Source organism: Colobus angolensis, unplaced genomic scaffold (genome assembly GCF_000951035.1).
Source record: "Colobus angolensis palliatus isolate OR3802 unplaced genomic scaffold, Cang.pa_1.0 Scaffold322, whole genome shotgun sequence".
Classification (NCBI taxonomy): Eukaryota; Metazoa; Chordata; class Mammalia; order Primates; family Cercopithecidae; genus Colobus; species Colobus angolensis.
In genome coordinates this window covers 100,088-125,043 of record NW_012116511.1, presented here as the reverse complement: position 1 = coordinate 125,043, position 24,956 = coordinate 100,088, and the positions used below count along the sequence as shown (strand labels likewise).

At 38.8% G+C, this 24,956-nt stretch overlaps 1 protein-coding gene across 4 annotated transcripts in view; it reads right to left on the bottom strand.

Annotated features, from left to right (window-relative positions):
* Nucleotides 1-24,956, bottom strand: part of EPB41L2 (erythrocyte membrane protein band 4.1-like 2) — a 238,933-nt gene that overhangs the window by 213,177 nt on the left and 800 nt on the right. The gene's annotated exons all lie outside the window — the stretch shown is intronic.

The following is a 24,956-nucleotide window of genomic DNA, read 5'->3' as shown; positions in this document are numbered from 1 at the left end:
AAAGAAAGATGAAGGAACTGTACCAGATTAAAGGGGGTTAAGGAGATGTGGAAACTGAATACTGTGTGTGACCCTGGATTTGCATCCTAGGTCAGAAAATGGACATTAATGAGAAAATTGAGAAAATTTGAATAAGATCTGGAGATGTTAATAGTATTGCATCAGTGTTAACTTCCTGGTTTTGATCATCATACTGTAGATACATTAGATGTTAACATGTGGGGAATCTGGCTGAAGAGTGTATGGGAATTTCTTGCAGTATTTTTGTAAGTTTTTAAAAAGTCTAAAAGTACTTCAAAATGAAAGTTATTTTAAAACTTGGACAATAAAATCGGAGAAAATAAACATCAAAAAATAAATAAATAAATAATATCATGCATGAGGCAGAAATGATGAATCAAATTATTCTAGTTGGCTATCACCATCTGGAAAATTCACAGAATAACTTTATTTACTGAATATAACAGTATTCATAGTTAAAGCAATTTCACACATTTTTAAAATGCTGGTTCTTTAAAAATAATTAATGGTCTACTTATAAAAATAATCTTGTAAAGTTATTTCACAAATCAACCATGCCTCCTAACACTGAAAAGGAATATTTTTAACTAAACTACAGTATAATCTTTTATTTATTCCAAAATGTAAGTCACTGGTAAATAAATACAGAATTCCACAATACTTCTTTCATTCTTAGAGAAGAAATGGTTTTTCAAGGCACAGTATTTTGTTTTTATTAGTATGGTATGCAGCTGTATTATTTGTACTGCTGCCCAGCATTCAGTAAGTGTTCAAAGTATTTCAAACTGGCAATTCGTATTTAATGCTTAACAAAAGAGTCATGATAGTGACTATTGGGAGCATAAGGATAAAACTGAGCCACATTTATTCTGGGGGAAAAAACCTACAAAAGTGAAAAGAATGACCATTTTCCACATTAAACTCTACATTAGGGAAAGAAAAGTCAATTTACAAAATCAACATTTTTTTTTAAGTGTCAGACAGTGACTTCCCAGAGGCTTAGAAACATGATATAAGTATTATGTTATTCCATTAGAAAACAGTTTTTCACAAATTCAGTTATACATTTAAACTCTCGATGAAACCTCATCTGTTTACCCAAATCAGAGGAAATAAAGCTGTCTGCAGGAAACAAGACAGCAGCTTATTGATCCAGCATTACAAGGTTGACCTTCTCTCAACAGAATGTTTAGCTACGTTATGTTGGTATAAAAGGCAAAGGTTAGGACACAAACCCCTTCTCACTTCCTCTGGGTATGGACTTTGTAACTGTAAAATATGTGGGAACTCCTACATTTCCAAATTTCCAATCCTTTAATCCATGGCCCAGGAAACTATCAGAATGGGAAGAAAGTAATGAAGATGCTGTTTAAGACAAAATTTAACAACACGCAAACCCCTGAAATATTTTGTTCCAAAAATAATCAAACAGCAAAACAATTTTATAGGTAGTAAAAGATTACAGACCATAAAATGAGAAGAGGCTTAGAGATCATCTAACTTTACAGTGTTTTTCCATTTGTTGAATTAGGGCCATAGTATCAAAGTTTTACCATGCTCTGTAGCACCTTCCTATAACGTAAATGCTTTCTGTGCCACAGTCAATGTAGATTTGATGTTATTCTCCAAACGAAACATTACTGACTTTAAATAAACATACTCCTTGCTTCCAAGGCCTGACAAAGTTGTGTCAAAAGGATACAGGAGCCAGTTTGAAGAGGATGGCCGAAGTTGGAACAATTGGAACATCAAAAAGAATGCCTGCAATTGACTGTAACACTGAATATATAAAAATCCTTAAGTCAAAAATGATACTTGAAAAGAGAAACACAATCAAAGAAAAAAACTCGAGATAACTATTATGCCAACAGTTTATTCTGAAATTTGATAAAAGGGAAAATTAAGTACTTATCCTGCATTTCAAATAAAAGGCTGTATTTCACAGTAATCAAATAGCCCACATTAATGAGGGAAAGCTATTTTGCTCAGAAAATTGCAACCTAATAAAATTGAAGAAATAATAAAACTTTAAAATTCCATTTTAGGGTATAGAGTGTTAATGTTGCAAGAGTTCTAGAGACTGGTTGCAGAACAATGTGAATGTGTTTACTCCTACTAAACTATACATTTAAAAATGACTAAGATGGTGGCTGGGTGCAGTGGCTCACACCTGTAATCCCAGCACTTTGGGTGGCCAAGGCAGGCAAATCACTTGAGGTCAGGGGTTCGAGACCAGCCTGGCCAACATGACGAAACCCCATCTCTACTAAAAAATTCAAAAAATTAGTCAGGCGTGGAGGTGTGTGCCTGTAATCCCAGCTGCTCGGGAGGCTGAGGCATGAGAATCGCTTGAAACAAGGAGGCGGAGGTTGCAGTGAGCTGTGACTGCACCACTGCATTCCAGCCTGGGCAGCAGAGAGTCCATCTCCAAAAAAAAAAAAAAAATGCTAAAATGGTTAATTTTAGGTATGTATATTTTACCACAATTCTTTAAAAATCCCATTTTACCACCATTTTGCTATTCCCAAAGAGAAAACTGATTCAGGTAAAATCACCAATGGATACTAACACTATTATGTCAAAGACTGTCAAAGAACTAACTATTTGTAGGGTACCAACATCTCACTCCTCCCAGATTACATGCCAGTATCAAAGGGAAAACTATAATTTTACAATGGGGAGATCTGTCATCACCTTACTCAATCTTAGCTTCATTAATATTGAGATAACTGCATTATGTGGTTCCTGATATTAAGCAATGGAAAGCATACAAATTGGCTATGAAAATACTCTTACCAAAAATGTTTGCTCTGAATCTAATCAAGAATTTAGATCTAAATTCTACTTTACAGAAAATATAGAGTTTAGATGAATGACTTAAACACTCTTACATAGAAACCATTAAGCCAGCTAAGAAAAACAAAGATTCTCCAAGACCTGTAACATCTTGCATCTCTCTAACAGGTCACCATCATGAAAAGCGAATGAAAAAGGAAGGGGAAGAATTATTTTAGACTGTAAGCAACTTAAGTGACATAATCATAACTAAATGCAATGTGTGGTCCTTGGCAGGATCCCAGTTTGCCAAACACAATATAAAAGACATCACGGGAATGACTGGAGAGACTTTAATATAGCATAGATATTAGATAATATTAGAGAACTACTGTCAACTGATTAATATAATAGTGTGCTGGTTAAATGGGAAACAGTCCATGTTTTTTTACAAATACATAACAAAAAAGGGCTGAAAATGTGATGTTTCATAATTTAAATTACTTTAGGAAAAAACATATGGGGAAAAAGTTAACGTAAGGAAATAATGTGTCTAGGCAATAATCATCGATGGCTGTTAAAAACCATTAGGCAAAAAAGCTTAATGGGAAATCAAACTTTTCCCAACAGACTGATGGATGGATCAGTCCAGCTAGAAACACCAGAGTTCACTGATCAATCTTCATTCCAAAAAGAAAACTGATCCTATACTGTATCTCTTGATGGGAAGCAGTAAGAAATATACACTAATAACTAGGAAGGATTCTATACTCCTAACTCCCAGTTAATCTTGAATCTGAGTAAGCCTCAGACCTACTACCAATGTATAGCAAATTCAGAAGAGAGAAACATATTAAACAGCACGACAGGCAGGGATGCAATCAACAAATTCCAGAATGTGGGAAACTCTACAGAGCAAACAATAGAGTTTCAACAAATTAATTGAATATAGAACAAACAACACAGTTTCAACAAATAAACTGAAAGAAAAAGAAGAGACACAAAGTAGGTATTAAGATACTGTGTTCAAGAGACATATAAACCAAACATAATATAGATCTTATTTGGATTCTAACTTAAACCAACCATAAGAGCATTTATGAACAACTGGATAAATATGAGCACACATTGAATATTTGATAAATTAAGAAAGTAAATTTTTTAGCTGTAAGAACAGTATTGTGGTTTTCATTTTTTTAATGCTTACTCATCACAGACCTATTTTAAAAAGTATGAATGAAGTCATATAATATCTGGGATCTGCTTTAAGACAATCCAGCATGGAACAGGGAATATGGGTTTGGAAGGTCCACAGATGAAAATTGGCCATATGGGGATTCATTATTCTACTCTATGTTTGCATATAACTCCATTATAAAAAGTATTTTTTGAAAGAAGCTCAGTAAGAAGGCAGGGAAGGGCCGGGCGCCGTGGCTCACACCTGTAATCCCAGCACTTTGGGAGGCAGAGGCGGGCGGATCACAAAGTCAGGAGATCGAGACCATCCTGGCTAACACGGTGAAACCCCGTCTCTACTAAAAATACAAAAAATTAGCCGGGCGTAGTGGTGGGCGCCTCTAGTAGCAGCTACTCAGGAGGCTGAGGCAGGAGAATAGCGTGAATCCGGGAGGTGGAGCTTGCAGTGAGCCGAGATCACGCCACTGCACTCCGGCCTGGGTGACAAAGCGAGACTCTGTCTCAAAAAAAATAAAAAATAAAAAATAAAAATAAGGCAGGAAAAGAACCCTAATCCCAGCATCTTCACCTCACCATAGACTCTTCATCTACTACCTAGCAAAATGAGTAAAAGCCAAAAGACCTTAAAATAAAAACTAGCAAGATTTACCAATATTAACAAAAGAAAGAAAAAGATGTAAAACCTATGCTACAAGCCTGATACAACAAATGAAAAAGTAGAGAAGATTCCAGTGAATAGCAGTGTGACTTCATCCCCATCTCTTAATGCACTAAACATTAGGGGAAAAAGAAGGTGGTGGGGAAATGGATGGTATTATTCTGCCCTCTTTATACACAGGAAAATTTCCACAAGAAATAGTAAAAACAGATTACAAATTCCTTCAAAGGATCACTATAGAACATTTATTTAATTTCCCACATAAATTGGTTGCTTTCTAATTTCACATTTTCTCACTTTTATGCCACTTCTAATTGTCAAGGAATAACAGAGTCACTAAGGATTCTTGCTTACTGGGTGAGAAATCTAACTAGCAAAACTAAAAAGTTTCCATCACTGTGCTAGAAAAATCAAGACTGATTTTACTGTAAAATGTCTCACTTGAACTGAAAACCCGGTTTGTGGTCCACGGAAAGTATTAAGACAGCTGCTTTCTCCCTTTCTTTTTTGGAAATGAAGCTGGAGTAGAAATTCTTGTGTAATCTGTATTTGGATGTGGTGTTTGCAGAGGATTATTATCTTCCCAAATTTCTAAGTGGTTCCATCTGTTTTTAGGGGGAATTTGGCTTAGGCTGATTTCAAAAAATGAAAAACCAAGTAAGAAATCTGAGGCTAGGCAAGGTGGCTCAGGCCTGTAATCCCAACACTTTGAGAGGCCAAGGCGGGCAGATTACTTGAGGTCAGGAGTTCGAGACCAGCCTGGCAAACATGGCGAAACCTGTCTCTACTAAGAATATAAAAAAATTAGCTGGGTGTAGTGGCACACTCCTGTAATTCCAGCTACTCAGGAGGCTGGGGCAGCAGAATTGCTTGAACCCAGGATGCAGAGGTTGCAGTGAGCCGAAATTGCACCACTGCACTCCAGCCTGGGTGACAGAGTGAGATGCTGTCTTAAAAAATATAAATAAATAAATCCAAACATCCCTACATTTAGCATTTAGGTATACTCTTTGAGTGGTTTTAAGAAAAACAAAACCAATGAAGTATTAACAACAACAAAAATTGAACCAGAAGCTGATAAAAAGCCTCTGCATGTACTACCAATTCACAGGATGAGGGCACAGGTTAAACTACACAGGGATGGAATCAGAAAAACAGAAATTGCAGGAAGGATAGAGGACAACCCAATTTCTTCAACAACAACAAAAACTGCAAGGAAATATAAAAGAAAGAAGGGGACAGAACCAATAGATTAAAGAGAACTGAAGAGACCCAGCACAATCTCAATGTATGTACATAACTTGGATCCTGATTCAAATAAGAGACTATGAAAGAAGCAAAGACAAATGGAAATTTGAACACAGTGAATACATGATGACATTAAGGATTTACTGTTAATTTATTTAGATATTATAATGGTATTCTCAAGAGTCTCATCTTTTATAAATACATACCGAAGTTATGTAGATGGAATGATGACATGCCTGGGAATTGCTTCCAAATAATATAGTAAGAATTGAAGTGAACAGAGAGATTGGTGAAAGAAGGCCAGCCATGAGCTGACAGCTGTTAAAGCCGAATGGTGGGAAAGGAACGGGGAGTCAATATGCTATTCAGTTTACTTTTGTATATATTTAAAACTTCCTAAATAATGCTTTTTTTTTTTTTTTGAGACAGGGTCTCACTCTGTTACCCAGCTTGGAGTGCAGTGGTACAATCACCACTCACTGCAGCCTTGGCCTCCTGGGCTCAGGAGATTCTCCCACCTCAGCCTCCCAAGTAGCTGGGACCACAGGCACTGGTCACCATGCCTAAGTTTATTTTGTACTTTTTGTAGAGATGGAGTTTCACCACATTGCCCAGGCTGGTCTCAAACTCCTGGGCTCAAGTGATCCTCCAGCATCAGCCTCCCAAAGTGCTGGGATCACAGGCATGAGCCACAGCACCCAGTCAGTAATGTTTTTAAAAAAAAAAAAAATTGAAATAATGGAAATGGAATTAATTAATAATGGAAATACAGTTAGCATGTAAAATTCTTAAAACTTTTTACTTTAAAAATTAATTTCTAAAACAATTGAGACATTTTTGACAAAAAAGTAGAATCATGGTAAATAAAATTCAGAATCTTTTTCATCTTCAAATAACTTTAATCATCTTAAAATTTCTGCAAGTCACAAAATGGGAATCATAAAATCTTAAGGCTTGGAAGACACCTTGGTGGTCACAATGTTCCATCTCCCACCCAGTGAATCTTCCTCCCACCTTCCGACGGCTTGTTGTCTGGGTCCTTAGAGCCTTGGGAAAGCACTCCTTTCCAAGGCAGCCCCGTTTCATCGTCAGCCTGCTCCAACTGTTAAAAAGTTCTTCTGCTACCAGGTAGAAAAATTCCCTTCTCCAAATTTCTTAGTTTTATCCATGGAAAAAGAACTTTCAAATTGCAGCGACAGTCCATTAGTGAGTTGTGAAATTAAGTTAGTGGACTATTGACTGGAATTTTATTATTATCAAGTAGAAAAGGAAATCTCAGAGCACAATGCACACAGTAAGGTTAAGAACTAATTTGTGAAACTTGTTTCTGTTATTCATACATATATTTACACATACACACGTCCAGACTGAATAAAGGGTCAAGATGTAAAATTTATTTCTTCCAGCAGATTTTGTCAAAAACAAAATTAGAAAGGCAGTGCTCGAGTATTCAAAACATGGTGCTTATTATCAATATTTTCTAATTCAGTGTCTTTACAAAGAAATTATATTAAATAATTATATCTTAAACCAGCTCTCAACAAGCTGTCCCCCAGTAAGTCTTATCCCTTCAGTTATTTCAACGGCTAGTTCTTCAGGTGCTATAGTTTGTCCTCATCTCAACATTCCAGTAACCCTTCATGGATATGGTTTCCATTCATCTTTATTGAACAAATATCTATTAGTGCACACTATGTACCCCTTAAAATGAGGTATCTAAATATTCTAAGTCAATGCAAACTAATCCATTACAGCCCACATTCTACATAAAATATTTCATACATTCATTTAAAAACAATGAGATGCTGGCAGAGATTCTTCTAAGTCACCGAAGATCCAGAACTCAAGAGAAAGACAACCTGGAGAGAGATGTGAGTTAGCAGATTATAATAGGTAAAGTCTTGGGTGATAAAAATTAGTCAGGGCTACGAATCAAAGGCTAAGGACAGAACCCTGGGAAATAGGAAAATTGAAAGGACAGTCAGAGGAAAAGAAGTCTGCAAAGAACAGAAGGAAAAGTAGAACAAACAGCCAAAACATGTCAGGAGAGACTTGAAGACTTTCAAAGACATCCCAACAAATTTCATGTTATTTATTTCAGCCCGTTTTGTAGCTAACAAGGCAATCTAGGTACAGCTTACTCGGTTTTCCCTACAAACTTCTGTGAAATCTGTATATCTCATAAGCAATCCTTGTTTGCTATCATTAAAAATCACTGGCAAAAATATCTTGGATAGGAGATGACCAAGATTAAAATTTCAGTAACAAATACCACCAGAGATTTTTCTCCAAAGTTGTTTATAAAGATATAAAGATACTATGAAAATTTTATCAAATGTTTTGCCAAGGCACAATCCCTATATTTTTCTTTCCCTGTATTTTGTTTGTTTGTTTGTTTTTGAGACTGTTTGTGACTCTGTCACCACCAAGGCTGGGGTGCAGTGGCAAGATCATAGCTCACTGTAGCCTCCATTTCTGGAGCTCAAGGAATCCTCCCACCTCAGTCTCCGAAGCTCATTATTTTTTTTTTTTTTTGGTAGAGACATGGTTTCACTATGCTGCCCAGGCCAGTCTCAAACTCCTGACTGAAGCGATTCTCCCACCTCAGCCTCCCAAAGTGCTAGGATTACAGATGTGAGCCACTATGCCCCGGCTCTTTCCTTCTTAAAGAAAGGACACTTTTTGATGAGCAACAGACATATAAATTAGGATTTATTTCAGGGTACCTGAACCACCTAAGAGAAAACAGACACAAAAAGCAACATCATTTGACCACCATCACACTTAACTAATGAGTGGACTGGAACTTGAGGCTAGAACAATTGTCTTTCTATCCTCTGCTCCTTTCAGAAACAAAAGGGAAAAAACGGTATCAAATACCTGGTTTGCTGAAATTCCAGTCACTATAGATTCGGGATAAACTCCTACAAAAGTCTATACTCGGCAGTACTGACCAACGATGTCCAATATTCCAATAACACACCTGCCATTTCAAGGTACTCAAATGGAGACAAATTTTCACCTTTCAATGGTACTGTGAACGACAGGCTTCAACAGCTCCTTTGTAACCTGTCAACATTCCAGATAGACTCAACATTCCATTTCTTTTTTAAGTGCGCAGAAGGAAGACGGTAAGATGGAGGTTATCACCTTATCCTCTACATGCTTCCGGTTTCCTGCTTCCCCTTTATAACTAAAGCTGGTAAAGGAACATGGTAGGATCTCATCAGTGCTTTCTAGTTTCTGAATGAAAACTCTCCCCCAATGATCAAATTACATCCTAATGCAATAGTGTAGTATTGGCTCTGATTCAAGATAGTTACCCCTGTGGAGGGGAATGCAAATAGGATTGGGGTTTGATGTAGTTTACATATTCTTAGGGATAATATAAGACAGTAGTTATGGCTATAGGCTCTGGAACCAGACAGCCTGGGTTCAAATCCCTGCTCCACCATTAATTGACTGAGTGATCCTGAGCAAGTTATTTCAAACTGCAGTACCTCAGTTTTCTTATAGGATACTTAGGATAATAGTACCTACCACAGAGAGTTACTACAAGAATTAAATACATAAATATACGTAAAAGTGCTTATAGATAACCAGCATGGTGGTACACACCTCTAGTCCCAGGTACTCAAGAAGCTGAGACAGCAGGATCACTTGAGCCCAGGAGTTCAAGGCTGTAGCATGCAATGATCACATGTGTGAGAAGCCAGTGTACTCCGGTCCAGACAACACAGCAAGACCACACCTCTAAAAAAATATTTAAAAATAAAAGTGCCTATAGAATAGTGTCTGACATATATTAAGTATTCAAAACATGCTTATTATCAATATTTTATAATTCAATGTCTTTACAAAGAAATTATATTAAATAATTATATCTTAATTGAAAGTACAAATTAAAATATAAAATAAACTATCTCCAACATAAAAATACTGCCTGTTACTTAGGAAAAGCACTTCGACTATGAAGTGATTGTCAGCTGCAGCTATAATGCCAACAATTTACATAATGATTTCTAAATTAGTGTATCATCGATGTTTAAGGCATGTACCTTCCCTTCTATACTGCCAGACAGAACCATATACAAACAGGTTGCTTTGATTTTATAACTGTGTAGTCCCATTAAAGTTCAGTCAGCTAAAAAAGAATATTTCGCTTGGTCTAGTTCCAACATATTTCCACTAAACTATGTTAGGCAAAAGAAGAAAAGAAAGAAGGCAGGGTGGGAGGAAGAAAAGTTTTCATACAGGCGCGGTGGCTCACGCCTGTAACCCCAGCACTTGGGAGGCCGAGGCAGGTGGATCACGAGGTCAGGAGTTCAAAACCAGCCTGGCCAAGATGATGAAACTCCATCTCCACTAAAAATACAAAAATTAGCCGTGCATGTTGGTGGGCGCCTGTAATCCCAGCTACTCAGGAGGCTGAGGCAGAGAATTGCTTGAATCTGGGAGGCAGAGGTTGCAGTGAGCCAAGATCACGCCACTGCATCCAGCCTGGGCAACAGAGTGAGACTCCATCTTAAAAAAAAAAAAATAAAGAAAAGAAAAAAGAAAAATCTAAAAACAATAAAACATAATATAAACATAGGTAGGAGTCATAGGAAAAAAAATTATACAACATCAACTTTAACATTACCTTGAGAAAATATGAGAATTTGGAGATCAGTTCAGATTTGGTTTGGAAATTGTTAGGGTTTTTTGCTGTATTTTTTGGTTTATGTGCCTTGTTTTTAGCACTGGTTAAAGCATTCCCTGTGTCCACAATGCTACATTTACGTGAAACCGCTTTCACTGACTAAAACAATATTCAGATATTTATTCCAAAAACATCATAACAATATGTCACAAATGATCAACTTTCTGTTATTCCACAAAATCAGTAATAAATATGAGCTTTATTTGGGAGACCACGAAGCACATGCCAAGAAAAGGGAAGCGAAGGGAATATCACTTATTCACAAATAAAATTATATGATGTCTGGAATTTGCTTAAAAAAAAGAGGAGAGTGTGTCAGGGAGTCAAAGGGAAATACAGATGAAACAAGACTAGTCATGTGGCTGGTAACTGTTGAAGCCAGGCGAGGACACGTGAGGTTCATTATACCAGTATTCTCTACTTCTGAATATATTGAAAAATTTCCATAGTAAAAAGTTTAAAACAATAAAACACTTTTCTGTAACTGATAATGGTACATTCTTTCTTTCAAAAACACTTTGATAATCAGATACTATATGACTTTTAAAAAAAAACCTAACCAAACATGGCTTTAGAAAACCTAACCGGGAAAAAAAAAGTCCTTAAAAAAAATGCCACATTATCCTTCACTGCTATTATGTGTTCTACACAGAGCAAGTAACACATAAATCATAGATCTATAGACTATTCTAGAATCTATCCTCTTTCAATTTAAGCTTGCAACACTGAGGATGAAGGTGAAATGGGCTCAATTAGGTAGGAGCCACATCTGCACCACATGTGCAGCCCACATCTACAGCTCTTCATTGCAGAGCTGCAACAGTTTAGAATATCTTCAACATACCTTTATTTTCCTCCTGTTTTCGGGCGGAGGGAGGTGGGGGAAGACGAATGTACTCACATTCCCATATGTGTGTAATTTAAAACAGACAATCTTGGCATTAAGGAAATCAAGACGTAGGCTTTACTGATGTTGATTTTAATGGCCAAGATCCAGAAACAGTTCTGGTTACAAGTTCATAGATAAACTCTTGATTTCTTTGCAGTGGACAGACTCAACTCAGTACGTGACATTCTGACCTTTCCCACACACAGCTTTTACCCGCGTTATTAAGGAAAAAAAGTTTTCCTTTTTCTCCTTAAGAGAAGTGGATTAAAGAAAATTTTCCAAGGAAAATGTTCATTTAGTAGCTTTTCTACCAGAGTGTAGACATTTAGTAGCATTTCTACCAGAGTCTAGAAGCAATTAAACAGAGTACTGGGAAACAGTAAAAGATTATCATAATAAAAATGGTCCCCAAAAGCAAAGGCTGAATATGAACCATTGTCTAGCTTATAACCACTGCCACATTTGCTTTTCAAATACTTGTGGAGGCATTTGGCATCATTTTCCAATAATCCCATAGGACTTTTACTTCCTTGTTTTTTCAGTAGTATTTCAAAATGTTGACACATTTATTGAACTATTTTTGGAAGACCGAGCTCTGTCTACCTTCAGGACTCAAGACACAAATATATAAAAGCTACAGGACATCCCTCTAGCTATAAAACTTGGCAGATTTCCTGAGTTTTCCAAGAAAACTTCAACTGGCAAAAGTGCACAGTGTAGAGAGCACAACTCTGGACATAAGAGACCTTGGCTGTGCCTGAAGCTCCATTAGTAACTGCTCCAGGACTCTGGTTAAGTTTAAACTCTTCACTTTTCTTACTTGTCAGACCCATGGTACAAAATTGTTTTAAAAATCAAATGGGGGCTGGGTGCAGTGGCTCACACCTGTAATACCAGCACTTTGGGAGGTCAAGGAGGGCAGAGGTGATCTGCCCTCCTTGGTCAGGGTAGGAGGAAAAAAAGTTTTCATACAGGCGCGGTGGCTCACTCCTGTAATCCTAGCACTTGGGAGGCCGAGGCAAGTGAATCACGAGGTCAGGAGTTCAAAACCAGCCTGGCCAAGATGGTGAAACCCCGTCTTCTACTAAAAATACAAAAAACTAGCCATGCGTGGTGGTGGGCACCTGTAATCTCAGCCACTCAAGAGGCTGAGGCAGGAGAATCGCTTGAACCCGGGAGGCGGAGGTTGCAGGGAGCCGAGATTGCACCACTGCACTCCTGCCTGGGCGATAGAGCAAGACTCTGTCTCCCAAAAAAAAAAATGAAAGACTCAAGTCATTTAGCATACCAACATACTCTGGGGAAATACTTTCCTTATCTATTCCCTGAAACATCTTCTACGTTAATGCATAATAGATTTGAATTTCTAAATCTCTAAAACCCACTGGGCAACTAAATTAACCAACACTGATCACGTAACAGGCATTAGATCATACTGACATTTCCTCAGACCTCACAGTCACTACTGACCCACTGCGACATTCAGAACCTTCCTTTTTGTTTTACCATCCCCAAAACCCATACTCAAAAATCCCTAACATCTGTACCTTCACATTAATGTAAATCCCTAATTATGTCCCACCTAGTAATGAAATGAAATTTTCACCCTTACAGTATTTAACAGAACCTGCATATGTTCAAAGCTTACTGTAATCCCCAAATCATATTCAAACAATATTCTTTTATTTATTTATTTTTAATAGAGATGTGGTTTCCTCACGTTGTCCAGGCTGATCTTGAATTCCTGAGCTTAAGTGATCTGCCCACCTTGGCCTCCCAAAGTGCTGGGATTATAGGCATGAGCCATCGTGCCTGGTCCAAAGAACATTCAAGTATATGTGTGACAACAATATGTCTGTCTAAAGACAGACAAACTAAGATACTCAATAAATCTAAACTAACGCTGTTACCTCCAATACACAACAAAAACAAATTTGGTAAGTATGTATTGTTAAGTCTAGTTCAAGTATATAATATTTCTAAGAGTTTATACTGAACTAATCCTTGAAAGACCACAGGAAAAATATATAATACATTTACTGAACTTTTCCTAGGAAGCAGCTTCTTGACCAATAAATTATCCACTCACAGGCACCCTAGATGTTCACTCAATCACCTGACTTTTCCACCTCCCTCTATATAAATGAACTTCAACCCAGCAGCTGGCATGGGCAAACTAGTATAAATTTATTACGGCTGCAGTCCCTATCAAATGTGAGTACCATGGCAATATTGTGGAATTTTGTTTTTAATCTGTTTAAATTCCAAAATCTAATATATTTAACATAAGCTAATTTCTGCTTCCTCCCGGAACCACACTAAAATGACAGTGAGAAAAGTTTTCTTACAAGGAACATATTCACAAAAGCAAAGCAAAAAAATAATAATAATAATACAATAAAAAAAAACAATGGGAAGGGTCAGGCCAGCAGATATGTCAACAAAATTTTAGAAGATGGAAAGCAGATGTACAAAGTAACTGACTTAGCAGAGCAGAGGAAGCAGAAGACTGTTACTGTTTTGGTGGGGGCCTACAAGAAACAAGTTGATTGTTGGAAAAGTCCTGAGAGCCTGAAGAACTGGAGGTTCCAGGTACCTCTGAGGACTTAGGTGAGAGAAAGAGCATCCTTCAAATGGCTTCAAAAGACGCCTTCAAAATTTGGAGGGAAAGTAATCACCTAACAGAATTCTATATACAACCAAACTGAGAGTGGAGAAAGACATTTTAAGACATGCAAGCCTCAAGAAACCCACCTCCCATTCACACTTTTTTGGGCAACTACTAGAAGTCTTCATTAAGGAAATTAGGATGTAGCCTGTGCTGATGTTGATTTTTTTTCTTTTTTTTTGAGACGGAGTCTTACTCTGTCACCCAGGCTGGTGTGCAGTGGCACAATCTCGGCTCACTGCAACCTCCACCTCCTGGGTTCAAGTGATCCTCCCACCTCAGCCTCTCCAGTAGCTGGGACTACAAGCATGCAACACCACACCCGGCTGATTTTTGTATTGTTAGTACGGATGGGTTTTTGCCATGTTGGCCAGGCTGGTCTCAAACTCCTGACCTCAGGTGATCCACCTGCCTCAGCCTCCCAAAGTGCTAAGATTACAGGCATGAGCCACCACACCCAGCCACTGATGCTGATTTTAATGGCCAAGATCCAAAAACAGTTCTGGTTACAAGCTCATGGATAAACTCTTGACTTTTTGTCAGTGAACCAAGAAAGAAACATAGAGCCCAGAAAAAGAGGCAAAGGACTTCCCTGCACACAGCTACACAGCAGTTCTAGAAATAAAACCAGTTCAGGATGATGGACGGCCCAGCCAGTAAGGATAGCTTTAACATAAAAAGAAAATGGAACCAAAAGATTGCATCATGTTTGATCCTACCGGCAAGAATTTCACAGTTTCTAAAATAGTTTAAAGCTGAACCAAGGATGGGTACAAAGAAAATAAGGACAAGGATAAGGATCAGGATAACTTCAGGATAAAACATAAAGTTGTAAAAGAAAGTACATGTAATCAAAGCACTTTACATGACTCAGCTTTGGTATATATAAGCTGGAAAATGGAAGAGGGGAGAAAATGGGAAGAAGGAGTTAGTAAGGAAGCTAACTAGAGGTAGAAAGTCAAACAGGTATTACATTTAAAATGTAAAAATCAAGGAACAGGAGTAAGCAGACCTCAGCAAGGTAGCAGAATAGGCTTTTCTAGTGCTTGTCTGCCCCACTCGGCCTGCTAACCTCACCCCTACAGAAACATCAATTTGAACAACTAACTACACACAAAAATATAAACTTTTTTTTTTTTTGAGGAATTTCACTCTCATTGCCCAGGCTGGAGTGCCATGGCACAATCTTGGCTCACTGAAACTTCTACCTCCTGGGTTCAAGCGATTCTCCTGTCTCTGCCTCCTGAGTAGCTGGGATTACAGGCATGAACTACCACACCCAGCTAATTCTGTATTTTTAGTAGAGACAGGGTTTCACCATGTTGGCCAGGCTAGTCTCGCACTCCTGACCTCAGGTGATCTGCCCACCTCGGCCTCCCAAAGTGCTGGGATTACAGGCGTGAGTCACCGTGCCCAGCCACTAAACTTTTAGCAAACAATAAAGCATAAAAATATTCTGTCACTTTAAAAAAATAAAGAAACAAGAAAATCATGTTATTTAGAGACAAAACACCAGAAAATAAAACCAAAACTAGTGAAAGTAGCACTGGCAGACTGTCACAGTTACTACTTGAGACCATGACTACAACAGTTACTACTGTTAACTACTTGAGACCATCATTCGGAGACTGAACAAAGTGACGAAGGGACAAACGTGGAAATGATAACAAAAAAAAAACCACACACACACACACACAAGAAACTGTTTTAAAGGGCCAAGGGAAGAAGAAAAGAGCTCCCTGCTTCTAGTGAGCAAAGACAACCCCTGAGCTTCCACAGCCCTTTCTATTTATTGGGTAACAAGAGCAGGGAGGAGGAGGTAACTACTGGTCAACTACTTAATCGATCACAGGTTCGTATTGTTACTAACAGGCTTCACATGTACCTAATCACAAGAAACACTGCACTTGGGACGTGACTGCCCTCAGCATTCCTTCTGGGTGGCATATGCAGTTTGTCAGTTTGCTAACATTCTACATTTATGAGAAACAGTTTGCTGCTTACTCCTATAGCCTCCAGTGGTATACTGAGTTGATCACGACCCTCATTCTTTCGACCTCCAACATTTCTCCCATTTTGTTTTTGAATTAATTGAGAAAGGCAACTACAGGCTGTGCAGCCCTTAATTGCCAGTTGGTGGTCCAGCTGATCTTACAGACACACAGGAAACCACGGCCAGCATGGCCACAAACATGGAGTCAGTAGTCTCTGCCTGACCCTGACACTCTAACAGTTTATCAGCTTCCTGCGTAGTTTTCTTTATCTATCCCCATGTCATGGGGGTTGATGTCAGTGTGACTCCAGTCAGTCCTCTGTTCCATCTTTGCATTCAGATTCAACTGGCTCATGGCTTGTATTAGGGGAACCAGACCTGTAGCTGGAATCCATGGGTCTCTCCAGTCTTCCATTCCAAGGTCACACACACCTTCAGGGCACCCGCACAGTTTGCTCATCTCCTTATGTTGCCGCCGGCAGACTTGTATTGGGGTTTCTCGTTTGTCTGGTTGGTTTTAGTTTTTCTGTTCCAGCAGACTTTTCTTGTTCAAGTCTATATAGGACCCTGTCTCCATCTGTCTCTGTCTGTCCCTGCAAGTTTCTGCTGGCTTCTGCTAGTCTCTGCTAGTCTTTGCTAGTCTTTACCTATCCCTATCTCTCCCTGTCTGTTCCTATGGTCCCTGTTAGTTCCTCCAAGTTGGTGCAAGTCCCTGTCTTTCCCTATCTGTCTCTATTTGTCTCTATTTATCCCTACTTATCTCTATTTGTCCCTGCAGGCCTCCTCAGGTCCCTTCAGGTCTCTTCAGGTCTCTGTTTGTCACTGATAGTCCCTGTTCGGGCGCCACTTGTGGCAGACTGCCACAGTTTCTACTTGAGACCATCACTATGACAGTTACTACTGTTACTACTTGAGGCAGTCATTATGAGAGTAAAAGAAGGGATGAGCGTGGAAATGATAACAAAAACACACACAAGAAACTGTTTTAAAGGGCCAGGGGAAGAAGAAAAGAGCTCCCTGCTTCTAGTGAGCAAAGGCAACCCCTGAGCTTCCACAGCCCTTTCTATTTATTGGGTAACAAGAGCAGGGAGGAGGAGGTAACCACTGGTCAACTACTTAATTGATCACAGGTTCGTATTGTTACTAACAGGCTTCACATGTACCTAATCACAAGAAACACTGCACTTGGGGCGTGACTGCCCTCAGCATTCCTTCTGGGTGGCATATGCAATTTGTCAGTTTGCCAACATTCTGCATTTATGGAAAAAGTTTGCTGCTTACTCATATAGCCTCCAGTGGTATACTGAGTTGATTACAACCCTCATTCTTTGAGCCTCCAACAAGTAGTTACCTCAGGGCAGCAGAAATCTGTCAAGAAGGGAGCTAGGGCACTAGTCTGCTGCTTTTCTTCATAATCCCTGCAGTACTACCTGACTTTCTAAATCATATAAAGCACCCTGGGGAATGCCATTTGCACTTTAAATGAAAGCAAAAAGTGCAAAACCACAGGAAAGGCAGAAACTAAAGGTGGGGGGAGAGCCACATTTTATTCCGATGTGTTTTATCCTCTGGTATATTTTTCTAATATTGAAACATCAGGCTAGAAACATTACTCTAAATGTTTCTAGTCTGAAAAACAAGATGAAGGGTACTCCCTGTTCCAGCGTGATTCAAGAATCATAGAACTAAAAGTAGTACTCAGGTCTGCTTCATAATCATACCTTTACACAAAAATCTAGATGGGTGAACCCAGTCAGGAAAGCAAGCCTGTCTTTTATAAAAGTTAGATACTGCAGATGCCAACAAATTCCAGAAAACATCAACTTCTACTGAGTAAAAACATCAAACAATTAAAAGCAATAACTGGAACTCACAGAAAAAACAAGAGTTTTAGCCATACACAAGCTGGGTGCCCTTGAGCCATTTACTCAATTTTTAAGCCTCAGTTTCTCATCCGTAAAATGAGCACACCAGCTACTCCAAGACAGTGCTGCAAAAAAGGAGCAGGGTTATTAACATATATAAAGTACCAATTACAGCACCGGTATATAGTCTGTGCTGCAAAACCATTAGCTTCCTTATTATTTTTTTTTACCTGTTTATTGATTATCAATGCTTCACGCCTTACAGGATTACTCACAATGGAACCTAGAACAAAGCTAGAACTGAGCATAAAATGCATGTGTCAGGGACAGGTTAAGCAAAGCAGCTGATGCATGACAGCACCAGAAACAACAGACCCAGTGGACCCAGTGGGCCCAGTGCTACACCATCATCCAGTTTTTCTAGCCTAAAATAAAGATATTGATATGAAATCTGATTTCTTAATGTTGGCAACTAACTTAAAACACTATGTTGCTGGAAATTATGTGTGCAGGTACATTTCACAGAGATTTATAAAGGTTATATTTTAATGCCATATGCAGAGGTTTAAACATTATCAATAAAAATTCTACTCACTAATAGGCTTTTTTCAGCAAGTTTACTGTGGTTATAGAGAGAAGTTATAACAGAGCATATGCACACAGTTTTACATTTATAATCAGTTACCTCTGGCAACATAACAAAAAAGACTACATTATCCCTGCGTTATTGAAACTAGATCCCAACTGTTTTGCCATATATATGTTCTTTTGTAAATTACCAAAAAGAATGAAGAGTTTCTAAAAGCTCAAACATTATAGACACTGGACTGAAATTGTTAAAAAAGTGGTTTTAACTGTGATCACCATAGGAAATTACCATTTCATATCAAAGACTGTACTTCCACACAGATAATTATTCCTGACCACTGCAAGAAATCTGCTTACTATGTATTCACCAGTAACCAACCCACTAGGTCTTTTCTTAACCTAGTAATTTTTACAGATGCCAGACACTCTGTGAAGCATTTTATAAGCATTAGCTCATTTAATCCTCATGGAACTCTGAGGTAGGTATGATTTTTAACCCCTTACTACAGGAAATGAGGCTTTGAGAAATAATGTGCCCAAGATCACAACGGCATATGTGGCAGTCTAACCAGCATCAAACAGTGTGGACATGTTACTGATCCCTGGCAGTCTAACCAGCATCAAACAGTGTGGACATGTTACTGATCCCTTCTAATCAACATTCCATCAAAGAAATTTGTGAGGAAATAAATGCACATTCATTAAGTTCACAGGTAAGAATATGAGTGGCCAGGATTATATCAGAATTCAGTTTAACCTTGACAATTAGGTAAATGGGGGTCGACTAAATGAATTCAAATAAATGGAAAGAAATACAATGCGGGGTAGGGGAGAATAAATGATGAAAAGAGCAATAGGGTGAAAAAATGAAAAAGAAGAGAAAAACAAAAGAATACTCTTAAAACATCTATCTTCTAATCTCAAAAATAAGAACTGAAACATCAGTTCTCAACCTTTTCTGTTTCCCAAAACCCTTTCAAAAACCGCTCCTAAAGTTCTCTTTCTCCCTCAACCTGTCTCTCTCATACACTTGTACACACACACACACACACACACACAGAGATGCCGCACACACACAGGAGAGTATGTATATGGGAGCTCAATACTTCACTTAGTCTCAGGCAGTTTATGCACCCGGGAGGCCCAAGAACCCCACTCTCCAGCCTCTCCAGCCCAGGTCAGGAGTCTGAACCAAATTATCTCCAAGTTCCCTTCTGGCCCTCAAGGTAAATGAATCTAGGGTGAAAAACAAGTAGCTTCTGGACAAAAAGAGAAAGAAACAAAGAATTATGGCAGAGTGTAAATCAGATTTTAATTTTATGTATTTAAGCTACTGGGATATGTACATATATTGGTAGAATGTAGGAAACTCTGAAAAATGTGAGTAAATTCAGCACTGTTGTTATAATGGCCCAGCCCTGAAGCTCATCAGCAGGTCTGGAAACCTGATTACAAGAGCTTGGAAAAGGTGACTTCAGAGCTGGTAATCAGACCTATATGACAAGTTTTTTAAAACCACAATTATCCTGGAAAAAGGCAACTGAAGGGTAACATAGGTCTTTAAGTATTTGAAAATTCTTTCTTGAAGGTTGATGGTGAGGCCCTAAGAGCAAAGCAAGAGGAAACTGGTCTCTTCAGAAAGATTTGGTTTAAATGCATGAACTACCCTAACTGACCTAGGCAATAAGGTCCTACAGATGAACACTGACAAAACCACTTGGGAGCCTTTCCATGCCCTCCAGTTCCTAACCTGGGAAGAACTAAAACGATACCCATGATGCCAGATTTAGTTATCTATGCAAAATGTCAACTTGGCTACCTAAAGCAAAACCTTACTTAAGATACAGCTCAGATCTCAAGAAAAGATTGTTCTTATCCTTCAATTTATTCCAGATTATTTGGGACACAATCTATGTACTTTTTGACTTTATGGCTCTAATATGCTAGAGTGAAAATATGCAAAATTCAGAGAGGTGTCTGTGAAGTGAAAACATGTTTTGATTTTAAAGATAACTGAGAATATGAAATTAGCTCAATGGCAATCTTTGAAGAAAAAAAATCCAGAAGCAGTATGAATGCACTCATAGATCACATGAAATCTATTCCAATGCCAAGGGGTAAGAGATATCGCTTTAAAATAAGAACATTCAGAAAGCTCTGAAATTCTAATTAAAATTAATACTACCCCAACACCACAGAAATACACAGATTATCTACTCTTCTAGACACAAAAAACATGCATCTAAGAAACTTAGAACACAGATTCGAAGCCAACCACAAAACCAGGAGAAACAATATCAGTGGTTAGAAAAGCAAATCCTCTAAATGAAGTGTTACCGACATGATATTTCTACATGAAACATTACCCATTTCTACGTCAACTCTACCAAAGAATCTTGACTAAAGATTCTTCTCCTCTAATGTATTAAAGGTTCAATGAATTAATTCATCAAATATTTATTAAATACAGACAATGAGTAGGTGCTTCACATCACGAATACATACAATATTCCCTTTCTCATATGAAATACATATACATACACATACTTTATAGAAAAAGCTACCAAAATCCATTAGCTATAACTATAAACCGGCTGGGCACGGTGGCTCACACTTATAATCCCGACACTTTGGGAGGCCAAGTTGGGTGGATCACTTGAGGTCAGGAGTTCAAGACTAGCCTGGTCAACATGGTGAAACCCTATCTTTACTAAAAATACAAAAATTAGCCGGGCATGGTGGCACACATCTGTAATCCCAGCTACTTGGAAGGCTGAAGCACCAGAATCACTTGAACTGGTAAGACAGAGGTTGCAGTGAGCCGAGATCACAGTCACTGCATTCCAGCCTGGGCGACAGAGTGAAACTGTGTCTCAAAAACAAAACAAACCAAAACAACAACAACAAAAACTATAAATCATTTCTAGATGATAACTGAAATGATTTATTTCTTTCCTTCTTGGCTTACCTGTAACTTCTTTTTTTTTGAGACGGAGTCTCGCTCTGTCGCCCAGGCTGGAGTGCAGGGTGGGCTCACTGCAAACTCCGCCTCCCAGGTTCACGCCATTCTCCTGCCTCAGCCTCCCAAGTAGCTGGGACTACAGGCGCCCGCCACCACGCGTGGCTAATTTTTTTTTTTTTTTTATTTTTAGTAGAGACGCGGTTTACCGTGTTAGCCAGGATGGTCTCCATCTCCTAACCTCGTGATCCATCCGCCTCAGCCTCCCAAAGTGCTGGGATTAAAGGCGTGAGCCACTGCACTCGGCTATAACTTCTAAATAACTCTAATAGCTAACTTGGAGGCTATTTCCCTATAGTTAATGACACCAGGCATTGACTCCATTTTAGATTTTAGTCCCGGGCACTGCCCACGCAGAGAAATGCTACGAATTGTATAATATCAAGTTGCTGGTTTATGCCAAAACATGGCATCCCAAAGGATGTTCTGTCTAGAAGGTGACAGAATCACATACAAATCTTCTGTTTGCTCAGACATTCCAAAGAGATTAGAACTGTTTGCATGTTGAGAGGAAGAGACTAGGGCTAAGAGTGGATCTGCTGACTCCTAAGGGTTCAGCCCTGAGATTCCAAGATTCTATAAAAGAGCAGTAAATTAGGGTTTGGCTACTATTTGCTGACTACGAAAGCCAGCATAAACATTTACTTGAGGCTTTGAAATCTGTAAGGGTACCCAGTGGTTAGGTACAGTAATTCTGAATCTGAAAAAAAAAAAAAAAAAAAGCCCACTGGAAATGTTTCTAAATAAAGGTGGGATGGCGGAAGGAGGTAGGCACATTTCTTTTGTTTTCTCCAAGTAAACAATACAGATTTTAGAAATGCAAAATGTGACTCAGTGGTATTGATCCCTATAAACTGTTTATGTGCCTTATAACACTAGTAGCAAATCATACTTTTCAATAAAAAGTCCACACACAGCTTTTAAACAGACTTCTTCAGTTCAAAAAAGAAAGAAAAGGGCCCACGTCTTCAGCTGGGATTACAGGTGTGCGCCACCATGCCCGGCTAATTTTTGTATTTTTAGTAAAGACAGGGTAGAAACAGAAACAAAACAAAACCTTCAAAAATATTTAGCATTCTGCAATATAAAATATAAACCCTACATTTCTAAATGAAATGGCAAAGATACAACCTTTGTAGTTCACTAGCCACAGTAATATGAGAGGGGTGATTCAGGGCAGAACCTGAAGTTAAACATAACTGTACGATATTACTAATTACAGAGAAATTGTACCAATAAATATTTTGGTTGTGGACTGCTTTGTCATCTTTGCAAGTATTTTTAGTTGAAAGCAAGTGGTTGGGTAGTACACGTGGACATGGTTCTGATTTTTAAATACCTATTTTTACATTCTGGTCACTGGTTAGGTTTTTTAAACTCAATTCCTTAGAACTAGTAATTTGGAAAGGGTAAGCCACAAGAATGTTACGTCAAGGAGCCAAAGATCTAACTAGCTCAGCAACTCAGATCAGCACAAAGCTCATTTGGAAACCTCCAAGTGCTCACATATCTAATGATGGACCCAGGCAGTCAGTAAGTCTTTAAGAACACGAAAGTGAGCAAACTGCCCTAAAGCTATCTCCTGAAATACAGCAAAAGATATCTGAATTTCCTTCTTTTCTATTTAGATTTTTTTTTTTGGTGGCCTCTCTTCAGATTCATCCCCTAAATTAAATTTGCTTCTTTCTACTGGGACTTAAATTTCAGATTTGAAGCATACATACCTACAAAATGCTCCCTGGCAGTTTACGTTTTTTACAAAAGTTAGGAAAAATTTTACTGAAATTATAGCTTTATTAACTGATTTTTTAAATCACTTTTAATTTTCTTTAACAATCACCATCCAATGTAGATATCAAGAGTTCGAGGGACGTGGCTCAATTCATCCACAAATTTTCTTTCGAAGGTTTTTGCAAAAAGTGCTCTTAACTACTTGGACTAGTGGTGAAAGATTAAAGAACTGTTATGACTAGGTCTTTCTTACAGAGGGATGTTTTAAAGGGAAAGAAACCGTCCCTTCCCGTTACGCTAAATGAGCAGCCTCTTGTTCTCAGCAGTCTGTCTGCACACAAGACCACTACTGACTTCAGTGGGAATTCTGCCCAAGAAGTGAGGAAGACAGGATTAAATTAGCTCTAAATCCACACCATTGTTCCAAGCCATTACCAGTGGTACAGTTCTCCAATAACCTCCCAAAAATAGATATCTGAAGTTTGATGGTAGTTCTTAAATTGAATTAAAAGAATGACCACTCGAGCTCTGACAGGTGACACAGCATAGCTCTTTAAAAGTTGCGTCAAACTCACAGCCTGATGGATGTACCCCGTTGGCCCTTATCACAATTCAAGATTGCATTGCAATGCAGCCCCCATCAGTGGCTGCAACAGCCACCCAGTGATTTCTGACAGCAATGAGCCTGCAAAGGAAAACTGAATAGGATTAAGCACTATTCGTTCCCCACTGAAACCTGTTCAAAGCTTGAGAATTCTAAATCCTAGCCCTTGCAGCATAGAAACTGACTTAGTTTCCCTCAAGTGCTAAGCCCACGGTGAAATGTGACAGAACACCAACTGAAATGCTAATTCTCAAGAGCATTATAAAGAGACCACGGAAACAAAGTATTCAGTTGAAAAACAAACAATAAAAACGGGGGATGGGGAGGAAATAAAGACTGAAGAAATGAGGGGAAAACCGCGAAAGTCGTTTTTTAAAAACAGCTTAAATAACAGTAACAAGAGGAACAAGACCCCTGGCACACTCATGCCATTTCAGAGGCAAGAAGTTCAAGAAACTGGGGAAAGATGTGATTCAGAAAAGTGAAAATATAGCCACAGCTTCTCTAGGTTCCACCTTCCCTCCCAACCACCCAGGGATCTTAAAATTAGGGGCAGTTGTGGTGTTGATGGGGCAATTCAATGAAAGACTACACGGGTCAGTAGGGAGGGCTCCATACCCAGACCCCTCCCCAAAATAATAGACTCTAGGCAGGAGTTCTTCTCGCCAAACCTCATTTTATTTAAAAAAATATAAAAAAATTTAAATAACTTGACCTCAGGGGAGGTGAGCGATCTGGAGAAGCATAACTGATGTCCTACCACAGACGTCAGGCTGCTGGGGGCAGCATCTGCGCCTGGGGATGGGGTCCCCAGACGCCGACTTCAACCCTGTCGCGCTCCTTTAGGTTCTCCTCGTCCTTCCCCGCTGCTTCCCTAAAAATATTCCCAACCCTCGGCCCCCAACGCAGGACGAGAAAAAAACAAGCCATCGGTGGTGAGATGGCCTGGGTGTGGGAACTGTAAGGATCCGAGCACGAAACACGCGTCCCTCTCCGCA